This window comes from Eschrichtius robustus, chromosome 9, assembly GCF_028021215.1.
Source record: "Eschrichtius robustus isolate mEscRob2 chromosome 9, mEscRob2.pri, whole genome shotgun sequence".
Taxonomy (NCBI): Eukaryota; Metazoa; Chordata; class Mammalia; order Artiodactyla; family Eschrichtiidae; genus Eschrichtius; species Eschrichtius robustus.
The window spans coordinates 1,691,634-1,706,839 of record NC_090832.1 but is presented as its reverse complement, the minus strand read 5'-3'; the positions used below and the strand labels follow the sequence as shown (position 1 = coordinate 1,706,839).

The 15,206-nt window shown below is 63.1% G+C and overlaps 1 long non-coding RNA gene across 1 annotated transcript; it reads right to left on the bottom strand.

Moving 5' to 3' along the window:
- Positions 1-2,097: 2,097 nt before the first annotated feature.
- LOC137769034 (uncharacterized) lies at positions 2,098-13,140 on the bottom strand. Its single transcript, XR_011074909.1, has 3 exons — positions 12,978-13,140; positions 12,294-12,447; positions 2,098-2,333 (listed from the first exon to the last, which is right to left on the bottom strand). It is a non-coding gene; the product is annotated as an uncharacterized lncRNA (long non-coding RNA).
- Between the last annotated feature and the right edge of the window lie 2,066 nt (positions 13,141-15,206).

The following is a 15,206-nucleotide window of genomic DNA, read 5'->3' as shown; positions in this document are numbered from 1 at the left end:
CTCCCTGCCGTTAGGGGTGAACCTCGCCCCCAGCCGGGGCCGCCGTTCTGGATGCAGCCCGTCCTGGCGTGCTCACTGTGCCCTCCTGCCGTCCTCCCCAACCCCCCACCTCCTGCTCAGGCCCCGGCCGCAGCCCCGCCCCCAGTCTTCCTGCAGCTGCCTCGTACCTCCCCTCCCCCCCCAAGCTGGCGCTGTGTTATTTCAGGGGAGCGGGTGCTGGGGGCACTGCCCGTGCCAGCGTCCCTGGTCACGGTCCCCTGAGCCGCCCTGGAGCACATCCCCAGCCCCATTTTCCATCTCACCCCTGCATTCCCACCACCGATTTGGGTCTCAGCTCACCTCTCACTGTGAGAGCTGCTTCCCAGAGGGCTGGAGACGCACACCAGCGGGGCTCCGGCCAGGAAGCAAGGCGGGGAACCCTAAGCCCAGCCCCTCTGAGGCACAGAACGGGAGAGCTGGGGGCCGGCGCGGGGGGGTGGGGGGAGGTCCTGAGGCCCCCAGTTACTTTCCCCCTAATGTCGGCTCTCCTCGGGTCGCGTCACTTAAAGGGGTGAAGCAAGACACTGTCCTCGTACCCCCTCCATTTTGGTAGGGTCTCCCCTGTGGATGGTGGCCCCGTCACCCTCTGGGGCCCTCCACCCCTCCTGCACAGGGCTTTAAGTTGTGCACCCAGAGCACAGACTTGGAAATTGGGAACGGGGCAGGGAGCGTGGGTCACAAACAGACGGAGGGTGTTGGCGGTGGACAGAATTTGGTGTTTGCAGAAACCGCCCCCGCCGCCGCAGGACGGCAGGGCTGGGGTGTCCCTGGGGAGAGCTGGCTCTGAGTCATGCTGATGGGCCCCCTCATCCTATGACAAGCTGGGGGCAAGGACATCCTTGTTCCCATTGCAGGGGTAAGAGCGCTGAGGCTGGAGGAGCCGGGTGCTTGTCCAAAGGCTGCAGCTGTTCCTTGGTGGGGCAAACTGGGGCTGTTCCAGTTGGGGACGTGGGGTTCTGCTGCTCCAGCTGCCACCCTCCTGTCACTGTCACCAGCTCCGTAAGGATGGCAGAGGACCCCTGGGGTTGCCCTGCATCCACCCTCAGTCTTGCTCTGGGGCAGCCCAGGATGGGAGGAGGGAGTGCAGGAAAGGACAGGACTCAGCCAGTTACTGCAGCTGGGCAGAGGCCCAGGCCCCACCCCCAGCTCCCATTTCCCCCTTCTGCCCAGAGAGCAGCTTCTTAGATTTCCCTCCCTGCCAGCCTCCTCTCTGTGCTGAACTTGCCATGACCGTGAACTTAGGAATTAGAGCCCCCCTGCCGCCGGCAGGCCCAGAAGAACGAAGTTAGCTGTGCACAGGCGGCAGTTGGCCCGACCGTGTGGCGCAGAGGACAAGGGCTTTGGGGAGCAACTTAGCACCCACGCTCGCAGCCCCGGCCAGCGGACGGCCGTGCACACGGCTCAGCTGCAGGAGCTCCTGCCTGCGACCCCGTCTAGCAAAGCTTACCACTTCCAAACTGTGAGTGATCCAAACCACGGTGCCTGTGATGTATTTGTCTGTCTGCTGCTGGGTGACTCGTTTCTGCCCCTCGAGGCCTGCCTGCCAGCTCTGCTGGGTAAGCGTCTGCCCTCGCTGGGAGCCCACGCTGTCCCACTGCTCTGCCGCACAGGGACACTGGAGCTGCAGCTCAGCAGAAAGACACGCTTTGGAAAGTACAGTGGATTTTGGCGAAAGGCTGTCCAGCTGCCAGGGCCACACGCTGGGGCTGTCTCCCCTGGGAGGCCGCGCGGGGCAGGGAAGGTGCTGACACCGGCGCCAGGCTGCGGGTTCCTCCCCAGACTGGCCACCGGCAGCGGGGTGACATGGGGAGGGGTCCCCAAGTCCCCGCGCCTCCGCAGATCCTGTGCTAAGCGACTTGGTGGGCGCGGGGCAGAGGGGCGAGGTGGGGACGGCCCACCCCACGCGGAGGGGGTGTGCGGCTGACACTCGCCGCGGACGGCGACAGGAAAGCAGACCTGTTCAGTGCGTTTTATTGCTGCTTTTGAATCCGCTACACACGGGGCAGCGCGTCTCACCCGCGCGGGGGAGGCCCGCCCGAGGCCTCTGAGGGTCCCATGCGGGCTGCGGAGACCCAAACGCAGACCCGGCCACAGCGGCCCTGCTCATCTGAAAGCAGGACTCTGCCCTGAAACAAGCGTGAGGACCTCGGCAAAGACGGAAGGTCGCGGGACACGCAGTGCCGGCCGGGCGGAGCGGGGCAAGTCACCCCCACGCTTGGCGGGATCCATCCCTTCATTTATCCGGGAGGCGTCTGCTGAGCCCACAGACGAGCTGCCAGGTGCCGCCCGAGTCCCTGGGAAACAAAACAGCCCCTCAGCCACGGTGCTCCGGCCCTCCTGCCCTCTGCTCTGGACAGCAGGCTTGGGAGCGGCCTGGTGTCTTGCTTCTCCCGCCCCAAGTCCAGAGCGTAGCAAATCCTCACGGTTGTATCATCAAACCACCCCAGCGCCTTCCGGCCACGCCCCCCCCTCCACTGCCTGGTCCACACCCCTCTCATCTTTAGCCTGGACTACCGCAGGGGCTCCCAAAGTCTCCTCTCTCAGCCCCCAGCCCTGCGCTCTTAACATCTCGGCCCCAAATTCTTGCTACAACATGGGGCAGATCACGCACTCCAGCTCAAAGCCCGAGAACGGCGCACACCTCCCACCAAGGAGAGACTGGAGTCTTGAAAGTCACCTCGGCCTTCAAGCCCCTGGACCTTTGCATGTGTCCCCTTCAGAACTCAAGGCCGTGGCCATCACACGCCCCCCTCCTTGAGAACTCAAGGTCATGGCCATCCGGTCATCCCACATACCCCCCCTTCTCCTGGCCTGAAGAGAAGCCCTGTCAATGGCGGTGGACCAGTGCACTTGGTATTGCACTTGGCCACGACCAACCCTAAGCGGAAATGTCACTGTAGACCTTGACAAGGATGCTTCCAAGTTTATAGGTCTGTTTGACTTTTACAAGGTGGCTCAGATTTCCTGGACCAACCCCAAGGGTTCCACCTGCTCAAGGTCACAGCAGCACCCGAGAAATGTAAACCAAGATGGACTCAGAGTCTTTTCTCAGAACCTCCAATGGGTTCTCAGGTCTGGAGAAGCACACCGGGGCATTCAGAGGCCAAAAGGTCTTTGGGGATGCTGTTAATGGCACGTGTTGGGAGTGGAATTCACGTAATCTGGACCCTCCCTCATGATGAGACTCTCGGAACAGCCACCTAAAGTGCTGCTCTTCCAGAACTTTCTGCTTCTTCACTTAGGAAGCTGAGTTCTGGGGCTGGGGGATCCAACAGATAAGCTCCTTTTGTTGGCGGGTGGAGTGAAACGAGGCTGTTGTCTCAAGTGTCATGTGCCGTGACCCCAGCGCCCCTCGTTCAGTGTAAGAGGCGCGTGTGCTCACCAGCCACTTGCCGGCAGGGGACCTCGGCAAGCTAGCTAACTCCTCCCACTCAGGAGTCCTTGAATCCCCTCCCTGCTCAGCAAAGCCTGACCTTCGCCTGTCACCTCCTCCTGCCCCTTCTCAGCAAGGTTCCACCTCCGGGGAGCCTGGCTGGGACCTTACATTTGCACTTTTATATTTTCTTTAAATATAATGCATTTTACATTTCACTTCTGTATCTTATATTTACACTTTAAACTTTTCCAAATGCTTTTATTTACACCATCCCATAAGACAAAAAGGCTCACCTTACTTCCATTTTACAGTTGGAGGAAACTGAGGTCCAAAAGGGACAAGAGAAGCGCCCAGAAACAGAACCAATCACTGAGACCAGAACCGAGATACCCGGCCAGTGCTGCGTTCACCCTGCCTCCACAGGGCTAGCAAGGCCAGGGGCCTCCCCGCCCGGATGCCCGGGCAGGTCCTCCGTGTGTTCTGAGGGGCCTTGGCTGGCTCTGGACCAGAGAAGTCCTGGGTGCAGACCTCCCCGAGGTGCACAGAGGGGCAGAGCCTCCCCAGCCCCTGCAGCAGGAAGTGAGGCGTCCTGCAATTCCAGAGAGAATTAACAAGACTACTCTAGTGAAAGGGGAGGGTGGCTGCTTTTTCTCGGCTTAACGTTATGAATTTACAAACCAGGGGTGGAAACTTACAGACGGGGTACTGAGTAGCGAGAAAACCGCAGACCGAGCTCCCGCACGCCTGCAGCACGCCAGGCACACGGCACAGTGACGCCCGCGTCAGCCCCTCCCTGCTGGATGATGCCCTGGAGGGACCCTTCCGCGAGGCAGCGGCGCCCCTGCCGAGAGTCGAGGGCCAGCTCTGAGGGGCGCTGGGACTGCAGCGCGATCTGCCGACGGCTGAGAAGGGGAATGAAAGCCCGAGCTGGGCTCTCTAGCTGCCCGGAGCCCACAGCTAGGAAAGCACGGTACTGAGGAAAGGCTGAGCCTCAGGCCAGACCAGCCCAAGCTCCAGCCGACTTCGGGCCCCTTCCCCTGGGCGCCAGGACACTGGGCCCGTGCAGGCAGGCTGGCAACAGACGGGGCGCCCAGCCCGCGGGGCTCGCGGCTCCGACGCCCAGCTCTTCTCCTCGTCCTCCCTCTGCTGAGGGCGTGCGGGTCCTGACTCGTGCCATCTGGAGCCTCAGAGCACCCGGCCCCCGGCCCCCGCAGCAGCCCCGGCCCAGCGGAGAAGCCGCGCCTGGTGCCTGCTTTCGGGAGGCCAGGGAAGAGCCACGGCAGGAGCCTCTGCACAGCCAGTGTCTTCAAAGACGTTATTGATCCAAGTTGCTGTTAATGGCGAAGAATCAAGAACGATTTCAAATACACACCAACTTCAAACCAACAGCATCAAACCAACAGTTACAGTGTGAAACACACACCATTATTCATGAAACGGCGCTGGTTTAAGGGCAAAGCCGTGGTGGGCGGGAAATGGCGGGTGTGGTGACCAGTTATCCGAAGCCAACAGCCCGATCCTATTTCCCAGCGCGCAGGAGTGGTTTTTCCAAACCCTGGGTGTTTTCCAAGGGCGCTCCATGTCCGGGCGGGACACAGACACCCACCCCAGGGCCCGGTCTCAGGGTCCAGCACCAATAAGCGTCCTCTCTTTCCAGAACCCAAAGGAAGAATCCCGACGGCAAACCCCCTCGAAGCTGAGAGAGAGCCACTCAGACCTAAGGTGCACCTGGGTGAGGGACGCTTGCTCTGGGGGAAGAGGCGCCCTGAGAGGAGGAAAGGGAGGCCGCAGGGTGGCAGAGCGTCCTGGGGGGCCGGGGGAGCACCCCTATCAGGGACCAGTTTATCTGGTTCACTAGTCACCTGGCAAGACCTCTGGGAGAGGCGCGGATGCCGGGAAGATGGACAGATGCCCGAGTGAGGGGCTCCAGCACCGAGATGAGTGGGCGTCCACTCCGCCGGTGGGGCCTCATGTGCCCCGAGGACGTGCCCAGGCCGCACAGGGCAGGCCTGACGCTGTGCGGACCCCGGGCGGCGGGGGGCGTGCCCTGGTGGGTGCGGGGAGTGGCTGCCGCCTGCGAGCTTCCCAGACCTTACTGAGCAACGCCTGGCAGACCTTCCTCAGGTGACGGGAGCGGGGACGGGGAGGGGCCCGCTCTCGCCTGCGGCCCTGATCCTGCTGCGGGTGAGCGCTGCCCAATGCTCCCTCTGCCTGGCGGGTGGGCACTGGGGCTCCCGCGCCCAGGACACAGAGGTCCCCAGACTGGGAAGGGTCCAGGGCCCAACCCCACGGAGCAGTGACCTGAGGCCCGCCACGGGGGGGCACCTCCTGGGGAAGCAGAGCCTTCCTACACGGGGGGCCCCGAAGGGTCTCCATCACCTTTCATCTTGCACCCAGCACGTGGCCTGCGAGGTCGCTGGGAGGGGTTCGGCAAGCGGCCTGGTGCCCCCGCCCCGAGTCCCAGCCCCTGCCTGCCGGCCCCCAGGGCTGTGCCGGCTCGCGGACCACGGCCTCGGAGGAACGCGCTTCACCTGTGATCGGGGTCACACACGCGTGTCGGCCCGGAGGAAGCGCGAGGCCGCCAGCGGACGCCCCACGGTGGAGGCGGCCATCGAGAGAACGTGACCACCGGCTGACCAGCAGCCGGACCCGGACGACCCACACCCCTGTCCTCGGACGCAGGCTCTGCCGCCGGTTCCCGCAGGAGCGGCAGTGTCAGAGACGCGCTGAGGCCCTCTGCAGGTGAACTCAGCCGGACCGTCAGCGCCTCCGTGTGAACTTGAGACTCTGGCGGGCGGGGTGCCCGAGACGGGCGTCGCACCCAAGTCCCTGCTTAGTAAACTTGCACCTGCCGCCCGGGTGTCTGCCTCTTTCCTGGTCTCTCCCGCCCTCCACATACGGAGCCAGCTTCAAGTGCCACCCGGGAAACTCCCGAGGCTGCGACCCAGCCAAGGGCAAAGCGGGGTCGGTGGGTGAGCGCTGCGCCCTGAAATCGCTGTTCCCGCGCTGGGAGCGTGCGCTGGGGCTCGGGGGAAGCCTTTACTTAGCGGGGTCCCAGTCACGAATGTTCGCTGGCCGCTCCTGAGACCTCAGGGCCCCAGCACCCGAAAGGGGCCCACAGCCCCGGGCCCAGCCTAGAGGACCACGCGCGGCCTCGTGGCTGCCCGGCCCTCGTGTGTCCGCCTGGCTGGGCCACGTGCCCGGTGTCGGCTGCTGCTCGGAGGGGGTCTTCGGGTGAAGTCATGGTTTAAACAGCTGACCCTGAGTAAAGCAGATGAGCTCCGCAGTGTGGGAGGGCCGCATGCAAGCCGTCCAAGGCCTTGAGGAAAGACTGAGGTCCCTGGAGGAGGAGGCTCTTCTCCTCCAGACGGCCTTCGACCCGAGTTGCAGCGTCCGCTATTCCTGGGCCTGCAGCCCTGCCGCCCGCCCCGCCCTGTGGATTTCAGACCTGCCAGCCACGCAGGCACGATCCAGCTCCTCAAAATACAGCTCTCTGCCTGTCCCCCCACTGGTTCTACAAAATACAACTCTCTGCCTGTCCCCCCACTGGTTCTACAAAATACAGCTCTCTCCCTGTCCCCCCACTGGTTCTACAAAATACAGCTCTCTCCCTGTCCCCCCCACTGGTTCTACAAAATACAGCTCTCTCCCTGTCCCCCCACTGGTTCTACAAAATACAGGCCTCTCCCTGTCCCCCCACTGGTCCTACAAAATACAGCTCTCTCCCTGTCCCCCCACTGGTTCTACAAAATACAGCCCTCTGCCTGTCCCCCCACTGGTTCTACAAAATACAGCTCTCTCCCTGTCCCCCCACTGGTTCTACAAAATACAGCTCTCTGCCTGTCCCCCCCACTGGTTATACAAAGTACAGCTCTCTCCCTGTCCCCCCCACTGGTTCTACAAAATACAGCTCTCTCCCTGTCCCCCCACTGGTTCTACAAAATACAGGCCTCTCCCTGTCCCCCCACTGGTTCTACAAAATACAGGCCTCTCCCTGTCCCCCCACTGGTCCTACAAAATACAGCTCTCTCCCTGTCCCCCCACTGGTTCTACAAAATACAGCTCTCTGCCTCTCCCCCCACTGGTTCTACAAAATACAACTCTCTCCCTGTCCCCCCACTGGTTCTACAAAATACAGCTCTCTGCCTGTCCCCCCACTGGTCCTACAAAATACAGCTCTCTCCCTGTCCCCCCACTGGTTCTACAAAATACAGGCCTCTCCCTGTCCCCCCACTGGTTCTACAAAATACAGGCCTCTCCCTGTCCCCCCACTGGTCCTACAAAATACAGCTCTCTCCCTGTCCCCCCACTGGTTCTACAAAATACAGCTCTCTGCCTCTCCCCCCACTGGTTCTACAAAATACAGCTCTCTGCCTCTCCCCCCACTGGTTCTACAAAATACAGGTCTCTCCCTGTCCCCCCACTGGTTCTACAAAATACAGGCCTCTCCCTGTCCCCCCACTGGTCCTACAAAATACAGCTCTCTCCCTGTCCCCCCACTGGTTCTACAAAATACAGCTCTCTGCCTCTCCCCCCACTGGTTCTACAAAATACAGCTCTCTCCCTGTCTCCCCCATTGGTTCTGCTTCCCTGGAGAGCCCCAACTAAACCCCCCATATTCGACACCACTCTATTTATCTAAACCCACATTCCTGCATCGTGGTGACGCCCCGTGGAACACACGCGGGCAGGTGGGGGGCTCCTGCACGGCCCTCTGCCCTCCTCCCTTCCAGAGCACCCCGCCTGCCAGGTCCAGGGGAGCAGACCTGTCCCACCTCCCGTCGGCTCTGCGCCACGCGCTGGCGTTTCCCTTTCTCCTCCCACCAGCCCTGCCACCGGCCAGGGGCCTCCTGCTGAACTCCCACCAGCCTGGTCTGTGCCGCCCACGTGTCCCGCTTGGGCTAACAAAGCGGCCTGCTCCCCCTGCCGCCCCGCTCTCCTTCCCTCTCGTCACAGCTGCCCAGACGTCTGAAAGCAGGGTGGGATGCGCCCGCCGCCCGCCCAGGGCAAGTCCTCCGAAGGCCCCCACTGCCCCTCAGGGCCTCTACCCCTGACTTGGTGCGGCGGCCGGCCTCTGTCGTCCTCACCCTCCCCCTCTCCTGCCCAGCCCCTCGCCTTCTCCGCGTCCAGAATTCTACGGGGACTTGCCACCACGGCCCGCACGGGCTCCCCACCTCAGGGTCCCCCCACCTTGGGGACCCCACCTCTGCGCCGTGCCGAGTACCGTTCCCTCCGCCTGGGATGCGCTACCTCAGGCCAAGGCCCCTTCCCACCGTCCACTGGCCTCTGGCCGCCAGCCACCCTGGCACCGACCCTGTATCTCCCCGGGCACGTGGACGCCTGTGTGCCAGACCCGTGCCCCCCGCGTCCTCGGGCTGGTCTCCCGGCGCTGCGCCCCACACTTCCGAGGGCAGGTCTGCGCCCGGCTGCTTCGCTGGCCCTGGGCCCAGCTGCCCGGTGCGCACGCATGAGAACCCCAGGGCCACGTCCCTCTCTTGGGAGCAGAGAACAAGCTGCAGTGTCACCCGTGGCTTCCTCTACAAGAGCGGAGGCAGGTCCGCTCAGCCCTGCGTCCTGGCAGGGGCTCGACTCGTGGCACAGGGCATGCACCTGTGAAGATCCCCTTCAAGAAAGGACTGACTTTCACCCGCCCCCCCAGACTCCTCTCCCTGTCGGGTGGGGCTGGCAGGGAGGCGCCGACAGGGGGTCTTGGCTGTGGCCTCAGGGGATGAGCAGGGAAGGCCAAGGGCAGGGTCCACTGGGCGGCCAGGCGCACACGCAGGCACCGCGGCCTCAGGGCTCATCCTGCAGGCGCTCGGCCTCCCTCCTGTGTGTGCCCTGCTGTCAGGATCAAGCTCTCGGTGTCCTTACGGCGGGATTTGGGGCCCTGGGGCCCATGGGCACCCTGTAAACCTCTCTGCTTCCTGCTCCATTATGTTATCGAGCGAAGTAACTGGAATAACGACCCCCTTGGTGATGACAGAAGCTTAACGTCAGCATCACAGTCAGGCCCGTGCGTGCAGGCGGTACCCCGGGAACCAGCGGCCACCCAGACCCGTCCAGAGGAGAGGGGCCGCTGGCCATTGCCACCAGGGGTCCCTCCACGGGTGCCTAGAGAAGGGAGCCTCAGGTGTTGGGCCCCGTCGTGCTCGGTAGACAGGACAGGGAGCGTGGCCACGCAGGCCACACGCAGGGCTTGTGTGGGGAGCAGGTGGCGGGGTCCCTGGAGCGCTGACACTGGTGTCGGGCGCGCAGCCCCCTTTCCTCACCCCCGTCCACACGTCTGTGTCACGACGGCCACAGTTGCTCTCGCACTTGCTCACTGAGCCGCCTCCCTGACTGATCCACGTCTCAGCCTGGCAGCTCCACCAGCCTCCCGCCGGGCTTCCCAGCAGGGGCACGGGAGGGTGTGGACTGCGGGGTGAGAGGTGCCCAGCCCAGGGGTGCAGGACTGGGGAGGGGGCCGAGCCCAGGGGTGCAGGACCGGGGAGGGGGCCGAGCCCAGGGGTGCAGGACTGGGGAGGGGGCCGAGCCCAGGGGTGCGGGACTGGGGAGGGGGCCGAGCCCAGGGGTGTGGGACTGGGGAAGGGGGGCCGAGCCCAGGGGTGCGGGACTGGGGAGGGGGCCGAGCCCAGGGGTGCGGGACTGGGGAAGGGGGGCCGAGCCCAGGGGTGTGGGACTGGGGAGGGGGCCGAGCCCAGGGGTGTGGGACTGGGGAGGGGGCCAAGCCCAGGGGTGTGGGACTGGGGAAGGGGGGCCGAGCCCAGGGATGTGGGACTGGGGAGGGGGCCGAGCCCAGGGGTGCAGGGACTGGGAGGGGGCCGAGCCCAGGGGTGCGGGACTGGGGAGGGGGCCAAGCCCGGGGTACAGGGAGATGCAAGGTTCCCGTAGTCAGAGGCATTCCCACCCTGCTGGCACCCACCCTCAGCCGCGCCCTGGTGCCTGGGTCACACTGTGTGTCCTAAGGATGGGGGAGAACGAGGATCAGGTGACCCCGACGCTCCCCTGAGTGACAGCCACCCTGAGACAACAGGTGTCACCTGAGAACATCCCAGGCCCACGGTCCTGCCACGGCAGAGACCTGACCGGCTCCTCCAAATGCAGTCATTTCGAAAACAAGGCACAGTTCTTGTCAAGTACAAAGTACCCGGTCTTTGCGTCACAGACACTTCGAACTTTAAGGAAGCCAGCGATTCTGTGTAGGCAAGTCTTGTACTTTTCCAAACCAACCACCTTCCTAAAAAGGCCGAGGCCTCGAAACAAACGGGCCAGGAGTCAAGAAGCAGCTCTGCTTGCGCTGAGCACAGGGAAGCCACCTCTGCTGGGGCGGGGGCCCAGCCACGCCTAAGAAGATGCACAAACGGCCCGCCTGGCGGGATCAGGTGGGCGAGATGGGAAACCCGCAGGCCTGCACCTCGTCAACACGACTGGCTGGCGTTCACCCCACCCTTCTCGAGAGCAAAATGGCACAGAGACGGCCAGCTGATTAAAGGTCCTGGGAAGTTATTGCTTCTAGAAGAGAGGAAATGGAGGCCCTCTGCAGGCCCCTGTTAGGAGGAGGGCAGGGTGCCCCAAACTGTCCCCGTGGGGCAGACCAGCCCTGGCTAAACTGGGGCTGGGGTGAGGTGACAGGTGACCAGGCCCTGCCCTCTGAGTAGCCGGCAGGCCACCCACCCCTGCCATGTCCTGCTGAAAAGCATGTTGAGGTTCTAGTGGGCCTGTCTTCCCCGTCTTGGGAGGCCTAGAATTTCCTGAGGTTCAAGTTCACATCTCTCGTTCACTGCAGGGACTGGTCCGTGCCAGACCAGAGTCCGGGAGAATCAGCACCTGATGACAGCTGCTCCTGGAAAAGCCACTCTTCACTTGGGGGCCACAGGGTCCTGCCACGCACACAGCCCCGCACGTCCCACCTACAGCCCCCCCGTCGGGGCGTGGACCTCAACATACCCACCGGCCATCCAGCTCGTGCCCAGAGGCCAGGAAGGGGCTGCCACAAAATGCCCACCTGGGCCCACAAGGCCACCACTTTAATAACCTAACCCAGGTCAGCAGGTGGCTGGGGCCTCTGTGCCCTCGTGTCACCACATCCTGGTCACCAGAAGATCCTTGAAAGTCCAAGGGACTTTGTGAACTGGACACAACTATGTTACGTGGGGCGTGACTTATAGAGCCTCCTCGTGTCAACCAAGCAGCTGGCCCTGCACACCCCGGCCCCCAGATAAGAACAGCCACGGGGCCTGGGCTGGGCCTTCCTCCCCACTTCCTTGTGTCTGCCTACCTCTGCTGGGAGGACAGGCTGCACCCGCCCCTGCCCTGCTGGAATTGGGTGGGTGGGCACGGGACGCACGTCCCTTTTTGTCTTCAGTCACATTCGTCCATACTTGATGGAGGCCGGGGGCCGAGGTTCCACAGAAAAGTGGGGACAGGGGTGTTTCAGGGCCAAGTGGCCAGCAGCCCCCTTCCCGATGGAAAGGCCCAGCTCCCCGCCAGCAGCGTCCCAGAAAAGTCCACTCACCTTCCAAGGAAACTCGAAAGGTGGAAGAAGACACTCACCCACTGACCCCAAGCCGCCCCCGGCGCCCCAGCGCTCGCCTCACCCCTCCCCCGCAGCCCCTCCCCCGCAGCCCCTCCCCACTCCGCAGCCACTCTCTGCTCCAGCCTTCCTTTCTGGGGAGGAAGAAGAGGGGGCTGCGGCCGCGCCGCTGAACCAGGGAACGCCCTCAACTCGGCGATTCACAGCTAATGTCATTTTATTGCCTTGCATCAATGCCACCAACACCCCACACACAAATCACCCAGAACAGCCCGACCTTGTGACCTGGGAAGTTCCAGTTCTCCTGGGAACCCCATATCCTGCAGGCAGGCAGGTACCCCTCACCTGGGTGTCTCCCTCTCGGTGCTTTTGCCTGCGGTGCCGAACCGTGAAGCTCTTCCCCGAACCTCAGACGCCCCTCCTCCAGGTCAACCTCAGGCAATGTTCAGAGTCGAGCCTTCTCCAAAGGAGCTCAGAAAGCCCACGTTTCAGGCCGCACCTGGATGGAGAGTCGGTGGGAGCGGGATAAAGGAGGCCGCGCCGCCAACGCGGACCAGCGCCGCCGCCCCGGCCTGAGTCGGGAGCACCGGGCCACCGCGGGGTGTGGGTGTGGCGGTGATGGGGCTGCGGGGGAGGGGCTGGAGAAGCCGCGGAAGGAGTGGAGGGCGGGGGGGGGGGGGGCCGGGGGCGCCAGGGGGACCGGGGGGCGCCGGAGGGGCCGGGGGAGCCGGGGGGCCAGGGGTGCCGGGGGCTCCCTCTAGAAGGGCTGGCCGGGGCGCGCCGGCCCGCTCCGCGCACAGCCTGGGCCCGCACCAGGTCTCTAAGTAAGAAGCCGCCCAGGGGCGACAGCAGGCCCGGGGGAGGGTCCTGACCTTCGCCTCTGGGTGGGACCTAGAGGCGTAAACCAGGAAAGGCGACGGCGGTGAGGTGACAGCCGTCGGGTCGGGTGCCCGCGACCCCCGGGACCCCCGGCCGGGGCCGGGGTCGCAGGAAGGGGGTGCCCCCCGCCGCGGAGACTGACACGCTCACCTGCGGGGATCAAAGTCAGGGTCCAGACAGGGCTCACGGTTCCGGGTCCGGGTCGGGGTCTGGGTGGGCGTCGGGGTCCGTATCGGGGTCAGGCTTTGGGTTCGGGTTCGGGTCCGGGTCGGGGTGAGGGTCCGGGTCTGGGTCAGGGTCCGGGCCTGGCCCCGGGTCCGGCTCCGGGTCGGGGTCGGGGTCCGGCTCCGGGTCGGGGTGAGGGTCTGGGCGAGGGTCCAGGTCGGGGTCCCGGGGCGGCGGAGTGAACGTGGCCGTAGCTCGGTTGCGGTCAGGGTGGAACCCGCGGGGGCGGCGGTTGGGGGCGATCCCCAGGGGGAGGTGCCCGGGCTCGGGATTGGCCGGTGCCCCAGCCACTGCCCGCTGCCTCCCGCCCCCGTCCCGCCTTCTCCCCCTTTCTCCCAGCCCCTCCCTTCCCCACCCCCACACCACCGCGGCCCTCCCTCCCCGCCGGACCAGCTGGACGGCCCGGCCGCGGGGCTTGAGCATCCGGGGTCGCACCTTCCTGAGGGTGCAGCCTCACGGGGTCGCAAGGTCCTTGGGTCCCGTTCTCCGGCGTTCGCACGGGCCCGGGCGCTCCGGTGGTGTCTGGTGGAAACGTCCCGCCGGACCTCCACCAGCCAGCGCGCACCCGCTCGCCCTGGAGGCGCAGCGCAGAGCGCGGTGCCTGGCGAGCGGAGGTGCGCCCAGGGACCTGGTGACCTGCGGGAGGGCCCAGAACCCGCCGGTGGGACGCGCGCGAGGCGGTAGTGGGCGAGGCCGGCGTGCGCGGGGAGGGATGCGCGCCGTTTCCAGTGCCGCGGGGCCCGAAGCTGATGCAGCCGCGGGGCCCCGAGGAAGGGCTGGGGTGTGATGTCGAGAGAAAAGTAGGCCCAGGGCCCTGGGAGGGGCTGCGAGGGAGCAGTCCTGAACCCTGAACCTCACCAATTCCCAGCTTTGTTTTTCTTCATAGCTCTTGTCAGCTTCTAGTGTATTACCTTATTTACTCTTTCATTTTGATCAAGTCCCCCCCACCAGGGCAGGTATTTCTGTTTGCTGCTGAGACCCAAACAAGTAGAAGAGTGGCTGGCAGCTCACGGTTATTTGTTCCGTGAGTAAGTTCGTACCTCGGGGTCACACTCAACCGACAACTGGGGTAAAGCTGTTCCCAACTCCATTCACTCACGTCTTACTTGGGACGCTCTCAGTACTGCAAACCTCAGTTATTTCACAGCCTCATTTGCAGTGTGATTTTTCAGGTGTCTCCTCCCCACTCAACCGTGAGAGCCTCGTACTTGGGTACAAGCTATTTTTCATAATGCCAACCATCTACTGGGTACTCAATAATATGCTGAATTCTGCAAAACAGGGACCAATCTTCCTATTTTATAGAGGACAGTGAGGGTTGGAACAGATCAAAACTCGGGTAAAGGGGGCACAAGGCCTCCCCTGCTGCACAGCCTGGAGAATATCCACCGTGTCCTGCTGTCTGCGTTTGCTCTTTTTTTTTTTTTTTTTTTTAAAGATAACTGCAATTTTTTTAAAATTAATTAATTAATTAATTTATGGCTGTGTTGGGTCTTCGTTTCTGTGCGAGGGCTTTCTCCAGTTGCGGCAAGCGGGGGCCACTCTTCATCACGGTGCGTGGGCTTCTCACTATCACGGCCTCTCTTGTTGCGGAGCACAGGCTCCAGACGCGCAGGCTCAGTAGTTGTGGCTCACGGGCCCAGCTGCTCCGCGGCATGTGGGATCTTCCCAGACCTGGGCTCGAACCCGTGTCCCCTGCACTGGCAGGCAGATTCTGAACCACTGCGCCACCAGGGAAGCCCTGCATTTGCTCTTCACTATGTAGTCAACACTCAGTGGGTGAGTCTCATTCGTCGGCAGGCAGAAGAAACTTGTTGAATAAATAAATTTATTAGCAAACCATTATAAATTATGCCCTGACATTTATTTAACTTTTACACCTTTCAAAACAGCTTTATCTATTATCTCATGTGATCAGCCCAAAGTGAAAACTGGCAGAGGAAGTATTATTCAGTGGCTAAGCAGGTAGATTCTGGAGCCTGACTTTGGGGGTCCAAAACCTGGCTTTGTCACTTTCTTGCGATGTGATCTTAGGCTACTTAACCTCTCTTTGCCTAAAAAGAGGATGATCATAGTACTTACTCCTAGAGGGGTCTGAGGATTAATTGAGTTAATATTTGTAAAACATTCAGAAAGTGCCTGGCATGTAAGGGC